This window comes from Hemiscyllium ocellatum, chromosome 4 (assembly GCF_020745735.1).
Source record: "Hemiscyllium ocellatum isolate sHemOce1 chromosome 4, sHemOce1.pat.X.cur, whole genome shotgun sequence".
In the NCBI taxonomy this organism is placed as follows: domain Eukaryota; kingdom Metazoa; phylum Chordata; class Chondrichthyes; order Orectolobiformes; family Hemiscylliidae; genus Hemiscyllium; species Hemiscyllium ocellatum.
In genome coordinates, this window is record NC_083404.1 from 72,803,470 (window position 1) to 72,823,903 (window position 20,434).

Sequence of the window (20,434 nt, forward strand, 5' to 3'; positions counted from 1 at the left end):
AAAAAATACCTTCCTACCCACCTGTATATGCCTATTAATCTCTATCAGGTTCCCTTCCAACCTTCATTGCTCCAAGGAAAGCAATCCCAGCCTATTCAGTCCTTCCTCAGAACTCAAGATCCACCTGGCCAGGCAGCATCTTGATATATCTTCTCTGCTCCCTTTCTTTTGCAAATATCATCCTTCCTTTAAATATAGTGATGGCAACATGAATAGACAAGAGATGGTAAGGAAGACCATATCAAACCAATTTAACCCAGTCATTCATATGATGATCTTACAGTCCAATCTCCTGCTTACATTGCAAGAATGTTATTTGACTACCAGAATATTGCTTTCCTTTCCTTGAACAAAATGTTGATTAGTATACATGCAACTAGAACTGCATGCAGCACTCCAATTGTAGCCTAGCGATTTATTTCAATTCCAACATGTCCTCCATGCTCTTGCATTCCATACCACATCTACGTATTGTACATATGTAAATGCCATCTTAAAATACCTTCTCTACCCGCTCTTCAGGGATCTTTGGATGTGCATGTGAACATCCTTCTGTTCTTCAGTACATTTCTGGCTGCTAACAAATATATTGTAATCTCTTGCATTTGTTAAACTTCCTCAAGTCCATTACCTCGCATTTTGCAGGTTAAATTCCATGTGATCACTTGACATGCTCCTAGCATATGGCTGTCTTTCTCACTCTTTACTAGCTTACCACTTTGTGTCATTCATAAATATACTTTATCTTGATCATATTTTCTGCATTTAACTCCAAATCATTAATATATACTACAAACAGTAAGGGTCCAAGCTGTGAGCCCTGCAGAATTCCAGTGGAAAAAAGTTCCAGTCACAGAAATATCCCTCCACCATCACCATCTGGTTCTTGCCTTTGACCTAACTTTGCATCTAACTGCTTCTTTGCCTTGGATCTCGTAAGCTTTTATTTTCTTGACTAGTCTGACATGAAAAACTTTTTCAAAGGCTTTGCTGAACTCCATGGAGACCACATGAAATGTATTACCCTCATCAACACTTCTGATTACCTCCTCAGAAAAATTGCTCAATTTGTCAAACATTATCTTATCTTAACAAATCCATGATGACTATCCAGGATTAAACTCCATCTCTCCAACTGCAGATATATTTTATCCCATAAAATTCTAACATCATCCCCACCATCAAGGTGAGACTTAGCGGTCTAAAATTTCCAGACTGATCCCTTCTTTCCGTTTGATAATAAATAACCAAATAAAACTTTTATTTTAACAGGGTTAACCTCTATCTTTTTTTCCCTAGTATCCAAGTTACTATGAATTGTATTTTCTATCTTCATCCTCTGGCCTGTGTAGACAATGGCTTATTATCTTGATTCATTGATCTTTTAAAAAAATTTGCGTTTATACCATTTCTATTACTGGTGTGATTTTCTTAGCTGTTGCTGATCAAAGCACAACTGTATTCAAGATCCAATTTGGTTCCAATTCTATACACTTTTAACATGATGTTTACTTACTTTACTCAATGAATTCAGCAATATAAATAACCCTAACTCTATTGCAGCAATAACAACATTATGTAACATGTTGGACTCTTTATTAACCTTAATTTTGAATGATAATCAGTGTTCCTTTGGCCCTGGATATTAAGAGCTAGTAATGGTTCTGATGCCATATACAGCTTTTCTAGTTTCATGATTTGTTTCTTTTCCACTACCATCTCTCTTGCACCATCATTCCTAACAGCATTTAACCTCTGATGCTTTCTGCCCCATCACAGACCTTTCCTCTTCCCCTGATTCTATACTTTAAAGCTTTTCCATCTCCTGTGATTTCTGGTTCAGATGAAAAGGTTATAAATTGAATGTCTTTTAACGTTTATATCCACAATTACTGCCTGACTGTTAAGTATTTCAAGAAATTTAATTACCTTCACCAGTGACTGTTTTACCTGTTTGTTACTGAGCCTAGAGCCATTTAAGACTGAGATAATGAAAAGGGTAGTGAACCTATGGAATTCTCTACTAGGGAAGGCTATGTTGGTCAAGTCACTAAATATATCCAGCAGAGAGAGAGGTTCATTTTTTAAGATTTTAATGTCATCAAATAATAAGGTGAGAAAGTGGGAATATGGCACTGAGAACGGGGATCAGCCTCAATCATATTGCATGGTGAAGGCAAAATGGCCTACCCTTGCTCCTAGTTTCAATGTTTGTTATAATATCCCAAAAACCAAATACTTCTGGATTGCTTTAGCTGCTGTGATGGAATTTGTCACATCTGAAAATGTGAGCAGTGTTTTAAGAGCTGGTAGTTGGATATAATTTGACCTGAAGCCTCTTTGGAGGGACAAAAACTCAATGAAAAGTTTTTTTTTAGGTCTGTCATTACAATTTCAACTAGATAGCAAAACAATTCAATGAAGAACAATTTAGTTATAATGACACTGAGTTAAAACAGCATGGTGGAGATGTGCACTCTATTGGATGCACTCTTCACTTGCTTAGCATCGTGTTTATTTTGTTTTATTATCACTGGATTGTGACTAAATGTGTGTCAAATCAACCTTCATGCCCAAGCCTCTTTCTGTCTCAGTTATTGTTACCATCCATGAAATATATTTGTGACATCCAGTTTTCTATTAGTTTAGAACATAGAACAAAGAAAAGTACAGCACAGAACATGCCCTTTAGCCCATGATGTTGTGCCGAGACTTAATTCTAATGTAAAATATAGTAACTTAACCTACACACCCCTCAACTCACTGCTATCTATGTGCATGTCCAGCAATCACTTAAAAGTCCCCAATGACTTCGCTTCCACCACCTCAACTGGCAACACATTCCATGCATTCACAACTCTGTGTAAAGAACCTACCTCTGACGTCTCCTTCATACCTTCCTCCTAATATCGTCAATCTATGACTTCTCATACCAGTCAATCCTGCCCTGGGGAAAAGTCTCTGGCTATTGACTCTATCTATTCCTCTCATTATTTTGTAGACCTCAATCAGGTCTCCTCTCCTCTTCCTTCTCTCCAGAGAGAAAAGTCCAAGCTTATTCAACCTTTCTTCATACGGCAAGCCCTCCAGTCCAGGCAGCATCCTGATAAACCTTCTTTGCACCCTCTCCAAGGCCTCTGTATCTTTCCTATATTAGGGCGACCAGAACTGGACACAATGTTCCAAGTGTGGTTTCACCAGGGACTTGAAGAGCTGCCGCAAAACCTCGCGGCTCTTAAACTCGATACCCCTATTAATGAAACCCTATTCACTTGGGTGGCAAATTTGAGGGATCTATGCACTTGCACAACCAGATCCCTCTGTTCCTCCACACTGCCAAGAATCTGGTCTTTAATCCTATATTCAGCATTCGAGTTCGACTTTCCAAAATGCATCACTTAGCATTTTTTTTTAGATTCCCTACAGTGTGGAAACAGCTAAGTCCACACCGACCCTCTGAAGAGTAATCCACCCAGACCCATTTCCTTCTGACTAATGCACCTAACACTATGGGCAATTTAGCATGGCCAATTTACCTGACCTGTACATCTTGGGAGGAAACCGGAGCACCTGGAAGAAACCCACGCAGAATACGGGGAGAATGTGCAAACTCCACACAGTCACCCAAGGCGGGAATTGAACCTGGGACGCTGGTACTGTGAGGCAGCAGTGCTAACCACTGAGCCACCGTGCCGCTCCTGACCCACCGCGCCGTCATAAATCCTATCCCTCAGAATTCTTTACACAACTTTGCTGACCACAGACGTAAGATTGACTGGTCTGTAATTGCCAGGGATTTCCCTATTACCCTTCTTGAAAAGTGGAACAACATTCGCCCCCTTCCAATCCTCATGTACGACTCCCATGGAGAGCGAGGAGACAAATATCTTCACCAACGGCTTAGCAACCTCCTTTCTCGCTTCCCGGAGCAGCCTGGGATAAATCTGGTCTGGCCCTGGGCACATTAACTTCATCAATCTTGATCTGGTCAAGACTATCCCAGCTCCTCTAAGGTTTCATTTACAACAAGTTACCTTTTCTTGGTGAAAACCGAAGCAAATAACTCATTTAGGGCTTCCCCTATCTGCTCAGAATCCAAGCACAAGACCCTCTGCTATCCCTGATCAGATCTACCTTCTCCCTGAGCATTCTCTTATCCCTCACATATGAGTAAAATGCCTTTGGCTTCTCCCTAATCCGTTTTGCCAAGCCTTTTTCGTGCCACCACCACCACCTTCCGCGCCCCCCCCCCACCCCCTCCCCACCGGCTCTCCTCAGTCCACTTCTGAGCTCCTTTTTAGCAAGCCTGTAATCCTCTAAAGCTGTGCTAGATCCTTGCTTCCTCCACCTTATGTAAGCTGCCTTCTTCCTTTTGACGAGAAATTCCTCTGTCCTCATCATCCAAGGTTCTTTAATCTTACCCCTTCAGAGGAACAAATTTGTGCATCACTTGCAACAACTGCTCCTTAAAGAGTCTCCACATGTCTGCTGTGCACTTTCTGTGGAACAATTGCTCCCAGTCTGAACTTCCCAACTCATGTCTGATAGCATCATAATTTCCTTTACCTCAATTAAATATCTTCCCTTGGTAACTGCTCCTTTCACTCTCCAAGGCTATGCTAAATGTGAAGCAGTTGTGATCACTTTCACCAAAGTACTCTCCCACCACGAGATCTGACACCTGTCCTGGCTCATTGCCGAGCACCAAATCCAAAATGGCCTCCCCCCTCGTCGGTCTGTCCACATACTGAGTAAGGAAATCCTCCTGAACACACCTGACAAAAATGGCTCCATCCAAACCATCTGCACTTAGGAGGTTCCAGTCGATATTGGGAAAGTTGAAATCACCCATAACAACAACCCTGCTACTTTTGCATTTTTCCAGAATCAGCCTGCCTATGAGATCTTCAATCTCTCTACTGCTATTAGGTGGTCTGTAGAAGCCCCCAGTGTGGTGGCTGTTCCCTTGCTGTTCCTAAGTTTCACCCATACTGACTCAGTAGACAAACCTTCCTCAACAACCTTCATTTCTGTAGCTGTGATGCACTCACTGATGAGCAATGCTACACCCCCTCATCTTTTTCACCCTCCCTGATCTTTTTTAATGTTCTAAACACTGGACCATCAAGCAACCATTCCTGCCCCTGTGAAACCCACGTCTCCGTTATGACCACAACATCGTAGCCCCAAGTACTGATCCATGCACTTAGTTTGTTATTCTTAGTCCGGACATTCCTTGCATTAAAGCAGACACAATTTTCCTTTGTTTCATCATGTGAGAAACCTTCCTGATAGATTCCATGTATCCTGTCAATGTCCTGTCTGCAACTGACCCCTTCTCAGACATGTGGCTTTGATTCCCACCCCTCCTGCCAAACTAATGTAAACCCTCCCGAATCGGACAAGCAAATCTCCCACCCAGGACATTTGTACCCCTCCAGTTCAGGTGCAACCTGTCCTTCATGTACAGGTCCCACCTTCCCCAGAAGGTATCCCAATGGTCTAGGTAACTGAAGCCCTCCCTCCTGCACCAGCCTTGCAGCCACATGTTAAGCTGCATTTGCTGACTGTTCCTCATCTCACTATCTTGTAGTACTGGTAGCAAACCTGAGGTCACTACTCTATTTGTCCTGCTCTTCAGCTTCGAATCTAACTCTCTGTAATCACTTTTCGGATCCTTAATCCCTTTTCTGGCTAAAGCATTGGTGCCAATATGTACCACAATTTCTGGCTGCTCACCCTCCCCCTCAGAATCTTGTAAACCCGATCAGCAACATCCTAGACCCTGGCACCAGGGAGGCAACATATCTTCCTGGAGTCCCGTTCCTGACCACAATCTCCTGTTAACCCATCTAACTATTGAGTCCTCTACCACTATTGCTTTTCTATTTCCCCACATTCCCTTCTGAGCCACAGTATACAAAATGGTATACTTATTGCTGAGGGAAACAGCCACAGGGGATCCCTGCTCTGACCGTCGGTTCTCTCTCCTCCCCCTGATTGTAACCCAGCTGTTCTCATCCTGTGTTTGGGGAGTGACCACCTCCCTGTATATCCTCTCAATTTCCCCCTCAGCCTTCCAGATGATCCATAGTTCATCCAGCTCCAGCTCCAGTTCCCTAACTCGGTTTTCGAGGAGCTGGACTTGGGTGCACTTCCTGCAGATGTAACCGACAGAGACATGTGAAGTATCTCTCATCTGCCACATTCTGCAGGAGGAACATGCAACTGCCCTAACATCCATATCCCATTACTCTGAAAGTCTGCACAGGACTAAACAAAGAAAGAGAAGAAAAAAAAAGAAACCTGAAAACGTACCTAGTTTACAGACTCTTAGTAAGGTTAGAGGAGGTGGGTGGGAGGGACCCTATGGTGTAGGGTCTGGGTTTAGATCTCACCCACTTAAAAACTTCCCAGAAGTCCTTTGCTCCTCCCTTGCACCTCTCGGCAAGGATGCATTATACATGCTCAGTTGCAGATTCTATTCAATTTGTTTTGTAGGTCCCTGATTATTCTGTTTATTTTGACAACCCCATCTCCTGATTAAATTTTATTTGTGTATCAGAGTTTGCATTGTAATTCAATATCCAAATTATTGATTATAGATCAGGAACAATAAATACTCCAAACACAACACCATTAACTTCATTCATTCAGTTTATTCCTTTTCCTTAACCAAGTTTTACTTTGAACCTCCACATATTTCAGATTGATAAATTTCTGAGAAAAGCATGTTACCAAAGGCATTGAAATCTGCTAATAGTATGCTAGATGGTTTCCAATATCCACACATATCTCTTCCTTGAGAAAAATCAAGGAATGTAAAAACAGACAATCCAAGCCAACTAAAATTATGTCATTCTCTATTCACTGGATTACCTCTTATACAGCTATGATTCAAAATTTTCTCCTAATTATTGATGAGGAAGTAGGTGCTATCTGTCATTATAAGGGAGACAGGGTTATGCCATTGAGGGTATGGAAGAGATGTACATAGGTATTACCAGGATAGAAGAATTTAATGAGGAAAGACTGAATAGACTGGAGTAGTTCTTCCTGAGAGGGTTTTATCCTCTGGAAGCTGAGGGGGGAATTTAATAGAAGTATGTAAATGAAGGTCGTAGCTGGCGAGGATAGGAAAAATCTAGTTCGGTTAGAAAAAAGGTCATTAACCAATGAACATAGATTTAAAGTAAAGGGTAGAAAAAGTAGAGGGAAATAAAGATGCACGTTTTTCACATAAATGGCACTTAGGGGTCTGAAAATCCTTGCCTAAGAAGGTGATGGATGCAGAAACTGTCAAAATAATTTTGGTATGCTGTTGGATGTACCAGAACTGTATATCAAGGATAAACGGTGTTTAGATTGGCTAGCTTTTTTGCGATGACAAATATATAATTAGTTCAATGGCCTCCTTTAGTACAATAAATCTTTTTCAGATTCAGAGCTTCTATTTTCAGTTTGTCTTTGATTTCGATTCAAGTATCCAGTAATATTTCTCACTCTTCTTTAACTCCTGTTTGCTATAAATTAAAGGATTTCACGCAGTTGGCCTTTAGATTTCAAACTATACTAAACTTTAATTCCCTTTGCCTTTTACTCTTGGATATACAATTTCCTTGCAAGGTTGATTGTTTCAAACTTTTAAATTCCACCTGCCTTCTGCTGAATCAGGAATAAGTAACTCCCTGCTTTCAATGTATTTTAGCTCTTTACACATACTTTCACTGCTGATTTGAGTATAAAACCTTTGTACATTAGTTAAGTATAATTAACATTATGATTTGTGATTGTTGTAAAAGGTCAAAAGCTGATTAAAATTAGAATAACCTGTCAATTACTTGTGAGTCAAAAGCTTGGAAGTCAGTTAAAGATTGGATACCATTTAAAGTGGGTATAGAGATTGCGATTTGGGACATGTCTATGCCTATTTCAGTGAAGATGGGAAGCATACAAATTTGATCCTGCAATGCACATTTCTTGGTCGCAATGTGTCCGTTGGCACTATCTCTGTACTCAGCAGGGGACCGAATGGTATTGCACTGTTGGTACTTTATGCAACCAGCCTTCTTTATTGGAAGCCTTCCCACCTTAAAGAGGAGTAACACTGCATAACAGGAAAATACTGCGTGCCCAACAGCATTCTAAGTCTACCTACGGCATATGGATTGCTGAGTATTATTCCTGAAACTACAGCATGGACAAAGCAACCACTGCAGTGAAGGGAGTCTGAGGTCTTAGATTCAATACTGGAAACCTTGTGGACACCACACTTCCATGAGGAGCCTGGATTCCTTCAAGGATCACCCTCAGGAGGGACTTGGAACAGCTGCGGAAGAAGGTCAACTTCTCGAGTCTGGACTTGGCTGAACGCCACAGGATGTCGAGTAAACTCATGTAGATGGTAAAGGTCAGTGAATGCATCTTCATATAATATCTCCCACCTATGGCTCTATTTGCCTCTTGCTTTAATGATCCGTAGACATCACCTTCCAAACCCACGACCACTTCCATCTAGAAGGTTAAGGGAAGCAGGTACAAAGGAACAATATTGTGTACAAGCTCCTCTCCAAGCCAGTCATCATTCTGACTTGCAAATATATCACCCCGCCCACTACTAGTCAAAATCTTGAAATTGTCTCCCTAACAGCATTGTGAATCTACTTGCAGCAGTTCAATAAGGCAGCTCATCACCATCTTCGCAAGAGCAACTAGGGATGGATAATAAATACTGGCCAGCCAGTGTTGCCCACATACCACGAGAAAATATAAAAAAGGGCATCTTGCCTCCTAAACCATCCCCTCTCCCTCACTTCAGCTGCCTCGTCCAAGTCCCTGCTGTCAGATCCCCAAGAATTTCTAATTGCCCAATAACAATCATGTCCAAGATTGAGGAGGAAAGAAAGCAACATCATACATTCAAATACAAACCATCATACAGTCAATGCAGGCACCAGCTCAGAATTCAAACTGCATGTACTTTTGAGGTGAGTATTGCAGCATGAATACCACATTATTATTTCAATAATGCATCCTCACCTTGAGAATTGTAACATATTCAGATCTCTAAAACTATGGAAACAAAGTTTTAATGGTGAAACTTCATCAAATTTATACTGTAAGTACTTTCAATGCATTATAAGAAACTACATAAAAGAAGTAAACCTTTGTGAATATGCAGTGGTTTACAAATATGAATACAAGGAAGTCACCTAAGCGTTAGGTCTCAGATTTGCCAAGCAAATCTATGTAAATAATTAGTTACATTATGCAGGTTGCAAAGCTGCATTATCATTATCCTCTAATATCAACATTCCGGAGGACGATCAGAAATTCAACTGGACTCACCATATAAATACAACGGCTACAAGAGTAGGTCGGAAGCTAGGAATACTGCAGCAAGTAACTCATCTCCTGGATCCCCAATGCCTGTCCACAAGACACAAGTCAGGAGTATGATGGAATAATCCCCCCAGTTGGCTGGATGAGTGCATCTCCAACAACAACCTAGAAGCTTGAGACCATCCAGGACAAAGCAACCCATTTCAAACCATATCTACAAACATTCTTGTCACTCCATCACTGACACAGTGGCAGCAGTATGTAGCATTTAGAAGGTGCACTGCAGAAATTCACCAAGGCTCCTTAGACAACACCTTCCAAACCCAGGATCACTTCCATCTAGAAGGATAAGAGTAACAGGTACATGGAAAAACCACCACCACTTGTAAGTTATCCTCCAAGCCACGTAACATCCAGACTTGAAAATATATGACCATTCCGACAGTGTCATTGGGTCAAATCCTGGAATTTCCTCCCCAACAGCATTGTAGGTCTACCTACAGCACATGGACAGCAGTAGTTCAAGATGACAGCTTGCCACCATATTTTCAACTAGGGAAGAGTAATAAATGTTGGACCAGCCAGCAATGCCCACATCCCACAAGCAAATTAAAAAAAGAAGATTTGAAAAAAAAACTGAGTAATACTTGGATAGGAATATCCTGGTTATATTGGAGTTCAAATTTGAGGGATGCAAGACAAGTCAGTTATTACAAGTTTTATTGAATTATCCTTCTAGGAAATACATGACCTGTTTTAAGTAGTTTTCAAACTTTGTGCAAACGTTATTAAATATGTAAACAAAATAAGAAAAGTCATCCAGCTGGGATGAGAATGGACTCTAATCCTTGCTAAAACCCACTTGAAATCTTATTCTCATATTTTACCTCTTAGATTATACTTTTGTATGTAACATCTATGATATTTGCCATAATGTATGGGATTTTGTAAAGTTGTTTTTGGTTTGAAGATAGTAATTGAGGAGTTTGAAACAGTGCTGTTAAGTTAGACAAGACAAAGAGAATACTATGGGAGAGACACAATTATTATAAGGAGAGCTGCAGTTCACATCATGGAATTGAACCTTCTTAATTCCAAGCCGCAAAAGTTATTGCTAGTCTCCATATCCTTCTGGTCTTCAGAGCAGCTAATTGAAGGATCATGAACATTTAACTGGCTCAAGTGGGATGCAGTCAGGTGGGCAGGGATGCTAGACTTACCAACTATCTGAAGCTGAGGTTTCAGGTGAGTACTGCTATTCTATTCTTCCTTATTTTGTTAAAAGGACTTAGTTGAGGACTTTAATATGGCAGCACAGACAGTACTTAAAGAAAATGGACTGTGCAATGCTGGATGCATAGGCTAGCTGCCTGGTAGCCTCCAATCACAAATTATGTCGCCCACAACATGTCCTTCACAGCAATTAAAAGCAGGGTAGAATTAATTTTTAAAATTCATTTACAGGATGAGGGTGTCACTGACTAGGCCAGCATTTATTGCCTATTCAGGAGGGCAATTAACAGTCAAACACTGCTGTGAATCTGGAATCAAATGTCATCCTGACCAGGTAAAGTAGTTTCCTTCCCTAAATGACTTTAGTGAATCAGATCAGTTTTTCCCAACAATGGATTCATGTTCACCATTAAACTCTTAATTCTAGATTTCTATTTAATTCAAATTCCACGGTCTGCTGTGGCGGTATTTGAATCTGGGTCACCATAATATTACCTGGGTCTATGGATCAACAGTCTGGCAAATGTACCACTAGGCCAAGGCTTTCCTGCACCCGCATCTGCACTGTGTGGTGTTCAATATTCAGAGTTCAGTGATAATTGATTCCATGGTCAGAGTCTCAAATTTACAAGTCAGCAATTTAACTACCATGACAAGCCAACTGGGGCCAATTACATGTGATATGTGTTCCATGTGGAGACTTCCGTACACTATGGATAAACTTTTGTGCAGGAAGTGCCATGGTTTCCCTTCACTCAAGCACAAGTCTCATTTGTTACAGGGCACCATAATCCTGCAGCAACAGATATGGACTGTAGTGGTGGTTGGTGATAAGTGAGATCGCCAGCAGAGTAGGAGAAAGGCGCATGTATTGCAGGAAATTCCCAAAACAGTGCCATTCACGAGTAGTGTCCAGTTATGGACAGTCAGCAGGGATGTCTATTCCATGGAGAAATATGATGAGAATTCTACTTCAAGACATTTAACAGTACACAGGAGAAATGAAAGGTTGAAAATTCAGTGTTACATCTGATTTAATAGTTAGGGGATAGGTGAGCATTTCCATGACCACAATTCTGATTCCCAAATAACATGCTACGTCCTTGGTGCCAGAGTAAGGAATATTACTGAATGGCAGCAGGATAATCTGAGTGGAGGAGGGGAATTTTCGACAGAGGTAGAAATGTCAATAAGCATCTTTAGGCATTTTTAAGGAAGGAAAGGGATTTTAAAACAACACCTCAAAGTAAGCAATCTCAAGATTAATCCCAAATTCACACATTGATAAACATAAAAATAGGAATATAGTATAGATGAATGTGTGGTTAGAAAAGTGGCACAACAGGAACATTTCAGATTCTTGAGTTTTGGGTATTAACACAAGATGGACAAATTGACCATGTAAACAAAATCAAGACCGAAAAGAAGGAAGGAACAACTCAGGAGTGAAGAGCAACTTGCAGCCATTACCTCAGTCACTGCACATTATTTGAAGGTTAGCCATGATGTGGCAGAGGTGGTATTAGACTGGCATGGACAAAGTTAAAAATCGCACAACACCAGGCTATAGTCCAACGGGTTTATTTGGAAGCATTAGCTTTTGGAGCCTGCTCCTTCATCAGGTAGTTGTGAAATAGGACCATAAGACACAGAATGTATTGCAATAGATCATAGTGTCATGCAACTGAAATATGATTAGATTCCCTACAGTGTGGAAACAGGCTCTTCGGCCCAACAAGTCCACACCGACCCTCTGAAGAGTAACCCACCCAGACCCATTTCCCTCTGACTAACACACCTAACACAATGGGCAATTTAGCATGGCCAACCTACCTGACCTGCACATGTTTTGGACTGTGTGAGGAAACCGGAGCACCCAGAGAAAATTCAAGCAGACACGGGGAGAACGTGCAAACACCACACAGATAGTCGCCTGAGGCTGGAATGGAACCTGGGACCCTGGTGCTGTGAGACAGCAGTGCTAACCACTGGGTCACCGTGCTATATTGAATAAACCTAAATTGTTAGATTAGATTAGATTACTTACAGTGTGGAAACAGGCCCTTCGGCCCAACAAGTCCACACCGACCCGCCGAAGCGCAACCCACCCATACCCCTACATTTACCTCTTACCTAACACTACGGGCAATTTAGCATGGCCAATTCACCTGACCCGCACATCTTTGGACTGTGGGAGGAAACCGGAGCACCCGGAGGAAACCCACGCAGACACGGGGAGAACGTGCAAACTCCACACAGTCAGTCGCCTGAGTCGGGAATTGAACCCGGGTCTCAGGCGCTGTGAGACAGCAGTGCTAACCACTGTGCCACCGCGCCGCCCATGTTGTTAAGTGTTTCATCTTTTAGAATAATTTGCAGGTTTTGGTTCATTAATTCGTGAATGTCAGAATTTCTTTTAAGTCACATTCTCGAGATAACAAGGTTTTATAAAATAAAAGGTGACATCTCAGCTCAGACAATGCATTAAAGGTGTGAGGTTAGAGTCTCTGTATCCCAATGTTGAGTCAGACTGGTTCTATTTCCAAAATGGATTTTACGAAATATTACATGGAATGACTGTAGAATGTATCTGCAAATATAATTCAGCAAATACAAATTCACCCCATAGACTCATAGTTGGGATACAGACAGACTCTAACCTCACACCTCTAACCTCACATTATCTGAGCTGAGATGTCACTTTCTTTATTGTAAAACCTTAGGTTATCTCAAGAATGTGACTTAAAAGACTTTAAGATTTACGTAATAATAACCAAAAGCTGCATTCTAAAAGATGAAAGACTTAACAATAATCTAGGTTTGTTCAATATATCATTTCAGTTGCTTGACACCGTAATCTTTTCCTATAAATTCTGTGTCTTGTGTCCTGATCCACAACTATCTGATGTGAAGGAGCAGCACTCTGAAAGTGAGTGCTTCCAAATTAATCTGTTGGACTATAAGCCAGTGTTTTGTGATTTTTAACTTTGGAGGTTAGTACAGATGTGGAATCAATTGGGTAAATTAATCAAGTGGGCTGCAGTTAGGTCAAAGGCCCGGGATGCTAGATTTGTCAACTCTCTGAAGCTGATGTTTCAGATGAGTACTGCTTTTCTATTCTTTATTTTGATAAAAGGGCTTAGTTGAGGACTTTAATATGGCAGCAAACAGTACTTAAAGAAAATGGACTGTGCAATGCTGGATGCATAGGCTAGCTGCCTGATAGCCTCCAATCACAATCAAGGAGGATTGGGGAATTTGGCTCTGGTTTTGAGCAGGGTCTGATACTGAGTTTGCCCTCTCCTCATTTCTCCTTTGGTGCGGACCCAGAGGCATTTCCAGTGTGGCCCCATTTTTATAACAGGTGGCCTCCTCTTCTCTTGGGTTGTCAGACCTGTGTTGTCCAATTTTGGTATCCTGACATCTCAGCAGCCATTTAGGCCAAGAGATGTCACGTTCACATGTTAGGACATTAGTTCCCTTTTTCCATATCAATGATCTGACAACATGTGATCCACGCAAGTATTAGTCCACAGCACTTGTGTCCTTGACTGGCAGCATGTCTGCATGGTGCCACGTGAAGCTGCACAATTGAAATTTGCAAAGAATTTTGAAGCAGTTTGCTAGGTTGATATTTGAAGTTTTGAAGATAAAGCCTCATAAGAAAATTTTTGTGATAAGACAAAGCTATGAAACTGGTACTTTGTATCTTTCTTCAAAGGAAATGGATGATACAAAGGTGATACTAAAAGAGCGGAAGGGATTTACGAACTGGACAATAACAGGTAGACAAAACTTAAAAAGATTAATGTTGCTAAAATGGTTAAGTGACCTGCTGAAGGAATTCATCGCAGATCTTTAAAAAAGCAGAAATGAAAAGCAACAGAGACATTCCATCCTCATTGAATTCAGGGTTGGCATCACAGGAATGGAATTTTGACATATTAACCCACTATTCAAGAGAGGGGAGAGGTAAAAATTGTAAACTACAGCCAAATTGCTGATTGCCGAGTTATTAAAAGCAACCGAGGACAAAATAAATGTAAATTTGGGAAAGCATGTGTCAATTTAGGAGAGCCAGCATAGATTTATTAAAGGCAAATCCTATCTAACTTAGAGTGATGGAATAGTTACACCACAGGAGGGGAAAACCAATTGGTCCATCAGATCCATGCTGGCTCTTTCAACGATATTTTCTAATCAACCTGTTCATACACTTATAGAGTAAATGGGACTTGAACTGGGCCTACTGACCCAGTGACCTGGCGCTTTAACAGTAACTTAGTCAATTCCATTTCTACCTGTAGCCAAGTATATTTCTTTCTTCAGGTTTTTGCCCAATTCCCTTTCGGAAACCCAAATTGTACAAGTTTGCACCACATCTGGCATACAGCAAGTTATTCCAGATTTAACATCTGCATTGAAAATCTTGTCTTTGTGTTGCCCTTGGTTTTTTTTTTGCCAATCTCCTTAAAATCAGTTGTCTGGTCCTCATCACTTCCACCAATGGGAACAGTTGAAGTTCTAAATTAGAGAAAGGCCAATTTAAAGGGTATTAGGCAAGAACTTTCGAAAGCTGATTGGAGGCAGATGTTTGCAGGTAAAGGGATGGCTGGAAAATGGGAATCCTTCAGAAATGAGATAACAAGAATGCAGAGAAAGTATATTCCTGTAAGGGTGAAAGGGAAGGCTGGTAGGTATAGGGAATGCTGGATGACTAAAGAAATTGAGGGTTTGGTTAAGGAAAAGAAGGAAGCATATGTCAGGTATAGACAGGATTGATCAAGTGAATCCTTAGAGTATAAAGGAGGTAGGAGTATACTTAAGAGAGAAACCAGGAGGGCAAAAAGTGGACATGGGATAGCTTTGGCAAATGGAGTTAAGGAAAAAACTCAAAGGGATCATGCTGTAAGGTTGAGTGAAATAGGAGTTGATGGGAAGGGTGAGGTCAGTAACAAATTAAAAATACTATATATGAATGCACAAAGCATTAGAAATAAGATGGATGAGCTTGATGCTCTTTTGGAAATTGGCAAATATGATATTGTTGGGATAATTGAGACGTGGCTTCAAGTGGACAGGGCCTGGGAAATGAATATTCAAGGCTACACGTGCTATCGTAAGGACACACTGACGGGCAGAGGAGGGTGGGGTGGCCATGTTGATAAGGGATGGTATTCAGTCCCTTGCGCAGGGGGACCTAGAATCAGGGGATGTAGAGTCAGTATGGATAGAGTTGAGAAATCCTAAGGGTAAAAAGACCCACTTAGGAGTTATCTACAGGCCCCCAAACAGTAGTCTGGATGTCGGATGTAAGTTGAATCAGGAGCTGAAATTGGCCTGTTGCAAAGATGTTACTACAGTTGCTATGGGGGATTTCAACAGGCAGGTAGACTGGGAGAATCAGGATGGTATTGGACCTCAAGAAAGAGACTTTGTGGAGTGCCTCCGAGATGGATTCTTAGAACAACTGGTGCTGGAGCCTACAAGGGAGAAGGTAATTCTGGATCTGGTATTGTGCAACGAACCAGAATTGATCACGGACCTCGAAGTGAAGGAGCCATTGGGAAGTAGTGACCATAATACAATAAGCTTCAATCTGCAATTTGAAAGGGAGAGGGTACAATTGGAAGTGACAATATTTCTGTTGAATAAAGGGAACGATGGAGCTATGAGGGAGGAGGTCTTTGTGCAATACCAAAGTTCAATGGTGCAATACCTTAGCAGGGATGACAGTGGAGGAAGAATGGCAGATATTTCTGTGTATAATGCAGAAGATGCAGGATCAGTTCATTCCAAAAATGAAGAAAGATCCGAGGAGGAGGCATGGGCGGCTGTGGCTGACGAGGGAAATTAAGAAAGTTAAAAGAGAAAAAGTATAACATAGCAAAGATAAGTGGGAAAATGGAGGACTGGGAAGCTTTTAAAGAACAACAGAGATTACTAAGAAGGAAATACGCAGAGAAAAAATGATGTACGAAGGTAAACTGGCCAAAAATATAAAGGAGGATAGTAAAAGCTTTTTTAGGTATGTGAAAGGCAAAAAACTGGTCAAGACTAAAATTGGACCCTTGAAGACAGAAACAGGGGAATATATTATGGGGAACAAAGAAATGGCAGAAGAATTGAATTGGTACTTCAGATCTGTGTTCACTGGGGAAGACACAAGCAATCTCCCTGAGGTAACAGTGGCTGAAGGACCTGAACTGAAGGGAATTTATGTTTGCCAGGAATTGGTGTTGGAGAGACTGTTAGGTCTGAAGGTTGATAAGTCCCCGGGGCCTGATGTTCTACATCCCAGAGTACTGAAGGAAATGGCTCGAGAAATCGTGGATGCGTTGGTGATTATTTTCCAGGGTTCGATAGATTGGGGATCAGTTCCTGCAGATTGGAGGGTGGCTAATGTTGTACCACTTTTTAAGGTGGGAGAGAGAAAGCAGGAAATTATAGACCAGTTAGTCTGACCTCAGTGGTGGGAAAGATGCTGGAGTCTATTATAAAGGATGAAATTATGACACATCTGGATAGTAGTAACAGGAAGGTCAGAGTCAGCATGGATTTATGAAGGGGAAATCATGCATGACTAATCTTCTGGAATTTTTTGAGGATGTAACTCTGAAGATGGATGAGGGAGTTCCAGTAGATGTAGTGTACCTGGACTTTCAGAAAGCTTTTGATAAAGTCCCACATAGGAGGTTAGTGAGAAAAATTAGGGCGCATGGTATTAGGGGCAAAGTACTAACTTGGATTGAAAGTTGGTTGGCTGACAGGATATAAAGAGTAGTGATAAACGGCTCCATTTCGGAATCGCAGGCAGTGACCTGTGGGGTACCGCAGGGATCAGTGCTGGGACCGCAGCATTTTACAATATGTATTAATGATATAGAAGATGGTGTTAGCAATAACATTGCTGGTCAAAGCACAGCAGGTTAGGCAGCATCTCAGGAATAGAGAATTCGACGTTTCGAGCATAAGCCCTTCATCCTGATGAAGGGCTTATGCTCGAAACGTCGAATTCTCTATTCCTGAGATGCTGCCTAACCTGCTGTGCTTTGACCAGCAACACATTTGCAGCTGTGATCTCCAGCATCTGCAGACCTCATTTTTTACTCTTAGCAATAACATTAGCAAATTTGCTGATGATACTAAGCTGGGTGGCAGGGTGAAATGTGAGGTGGATATTAGGAGATTACAAGGTGACCTGGACAGATTAGGTGAGTGGTCAGATGCATGGCAGATGCAGTTAAATGTGGATAAATGTATGGTTATCCACTTTGGTGGCAAGAACAGGAAGGCAGATTACTACCTAAATGGAATCAATTTAGGTAAAGGGGCAGTACAAAGAGATCTGGGTGTTCTTGTACACCAGTCAATGAAGGTAAGCATGCAGGTACAGCAGGTAGTGAAGAAGGCTAATAGCATGCTGGCCTTCATAATGAGGGATTGAGTATAGAAGCAAATAGGTTCTTCTGAAGCTGTACAGGGCCCTGGTGAGACCACACTTGGAGTATTGTGTGCAGTTCTGGTCTCTAAATTTGAGGAAATACATTCTGGCTATTGAGGGTGTGCAGCGTAGGTTTACGAGGTCAATTCCTGGAATGGCGGGACTACCTTACACTAAAAGACTGGAGCGATTGAGCTTGTATACCCTTGAGTTTAGAAGACAGAGGGGATCTTGAGACATATAAGATTATTAAAGGATTGGACACTCTGGAGGCAGGAAACATGTTTCCGCCGATGGGTGAGTGTCGAACCAGAGGACACAGCTTAAAAATATGGGGTAGACTATTTAGGACAGAGATGAGGAGAAACTTCTTCACCCAGAGAGTGGTGGCTGTGTGGAATGCTCTGCCCCAGTGGGCAGTGGAGGCTCAGTCTCTGAATTCATTTAAGAAAGAGTTGGATAGAGCTCTCAAGGATAGTGGAATCAAGGGTTATGGAGATAAGGTAGGAACAGGATACTGACTAAGGATGATCAGCCATGATCATATCGAATGGTGGTGCACACTCGAAGGGCTGAATGGCCTTCTCCTGCACCTATTGTCTATTGTCCCAGGGAGTGTTGCTGAAAAGAGAGACCTTGGAGTGCAGGTTCATAACTCCTTGAAAGTGGAGTCGCAAGTAGATAGGATAGTGAAGGCAGCGTTTGGTATGCTTTCCTTTATTGGTCAGAGTATTGAGTACAGGAATTGGGAGGTTGTATTGCAGCTGTACAGGACATTGGTTAGGCCACTGTTGGAATATTGCGTGCAATTCTGGTCTCCTTCCTATCGGAAAGATGTTGTGAAACTTGAAAGGGTTCACAAAAGATTTACAAGGATGTTGCCAGGGTTGGAGGATTTGAGCTATAGGGTGAGGCTGAACAGGCTGGGGCTGTTTTCCCTGGAGTGTTGGAGGCTGAGGGGTGACCTTATAGAGGTTTACAAAATTATGAGGGGCACGAATAGGTAAATAGACAAAGTCTTTTCCCTGGGGTCGGGGAGTCCAGAACTAGAGGGCATAGGTTTAGGGTGAGAGGGGAAAGATATAAAAGAGACCCAAGGGGCAACTTTTTCACACAGAGGGTGGTACGTGTATAGGATGAGCTGCCAGAGGATGTGATGGAGGCTGGTACAATTGCAACATTTAAGAGGCATTTGGATAGGTTTATGAATAGGAAGGGTTTGGAGGGATATGGGCCGGTGCTGGCAGGTGGGACTAGGTTGGGTTGGGATATCTGGTCGGCATGGACAGGTTGGAATAAAGGGTCTGTTTCCATGCTGTACATCTCTATGACTCTATGACTCTATCTACCATCACAATCCTGACCACTCTATCAAATCTTCTCAAACTCTCTTTTCTAGGAGAGCAGGGCTGTTTTCTATAATTTATTCAACCAGCACAATCCCATCATCCTGAAATCATTCACATGATTATTTTCTGCATCATGAAATCTTCACATTCTTCTTAAAGTGTGGTACTCAGAATTGGGTACAGCATATCAGTTAAGACCAAACCAGAATTTCATTAACTTAATCATAATTTAATTGTTTTTGTCATCTGTGTCACTGCTTACAAAACCCAGGGACCTATACATTTTTTAACCACTTTGACAATCTGTTCTGCCATTTTCTACAATTTGTGTATATAATATTAGGTTTCTCTATTTCTCCTTTCTGTTCCTACAGGAATTTACCACTTCATACTTCTCTGCAAAATAACCCTCATGAATTCTGCGATGAGGTAACACAAAACATTGAATATATACATTGCAGATTAAAACCACAAATGCTAAAGATTGGTTCAGCACAAGCTTGATTTATCTTCAACCTCATTGCAAAACTACCAATATGGCTCCAACCATAGTACTTAAAGTTTGTTTTTAAAGAATTGATTAACAATTGACAAGCTATGTACATTCTATTCCATAAAGGCCTACATCTGCCTTATTTACCTGACAATCTGAATTTATAAATCTGACAAATTTCTCAATGACACAAGAAGGTAGACCAAAAACTAACACAACTATCAATTCTTACTAACACTCCACAGATGAGTTCCAACAGTACAAAAACCAAGTTGTGAGATTTTATTCGTCTTTGAGGAAATAATTTCTTTTTTTATTGATAGAAAAATCAAACTTCCTTTAAATATGGTAATCTTTCCAATAGATATATGAACAGGGAAAATCTGCCCTCCCACCCCATTCTCTATGTCCTCTGTAAATAACTCCACGGAGGCAGGTATCCCGTTACCACGTCACCCTTTATTCACATGCGCACAGTTCATGGGCTCTGATCAGCCAACTCAGATTCTGTCCCTGGATGAAGGACCACTGTGAATCTCCTGTTTATATCTGTCAGCCAGGCCTCCCTTATTA

The 20,434-nt window shown here is 41.4% G+C and overlaps 1 protein-coding gene across 2 annotated transcripts in view; it reads right to left on the reverse strand.

The window, feature by feature from the left end:
• The window catches only part of lyn (LYN proto-oncogene, Src family tyrosine kinase), a 108,642-nt gene that overhangs the window by 41,025 nt on the left and 47,183 nt on the right, over positions 1 to 20,434 (reverse strand). The window lies entirely within an intron of this gene.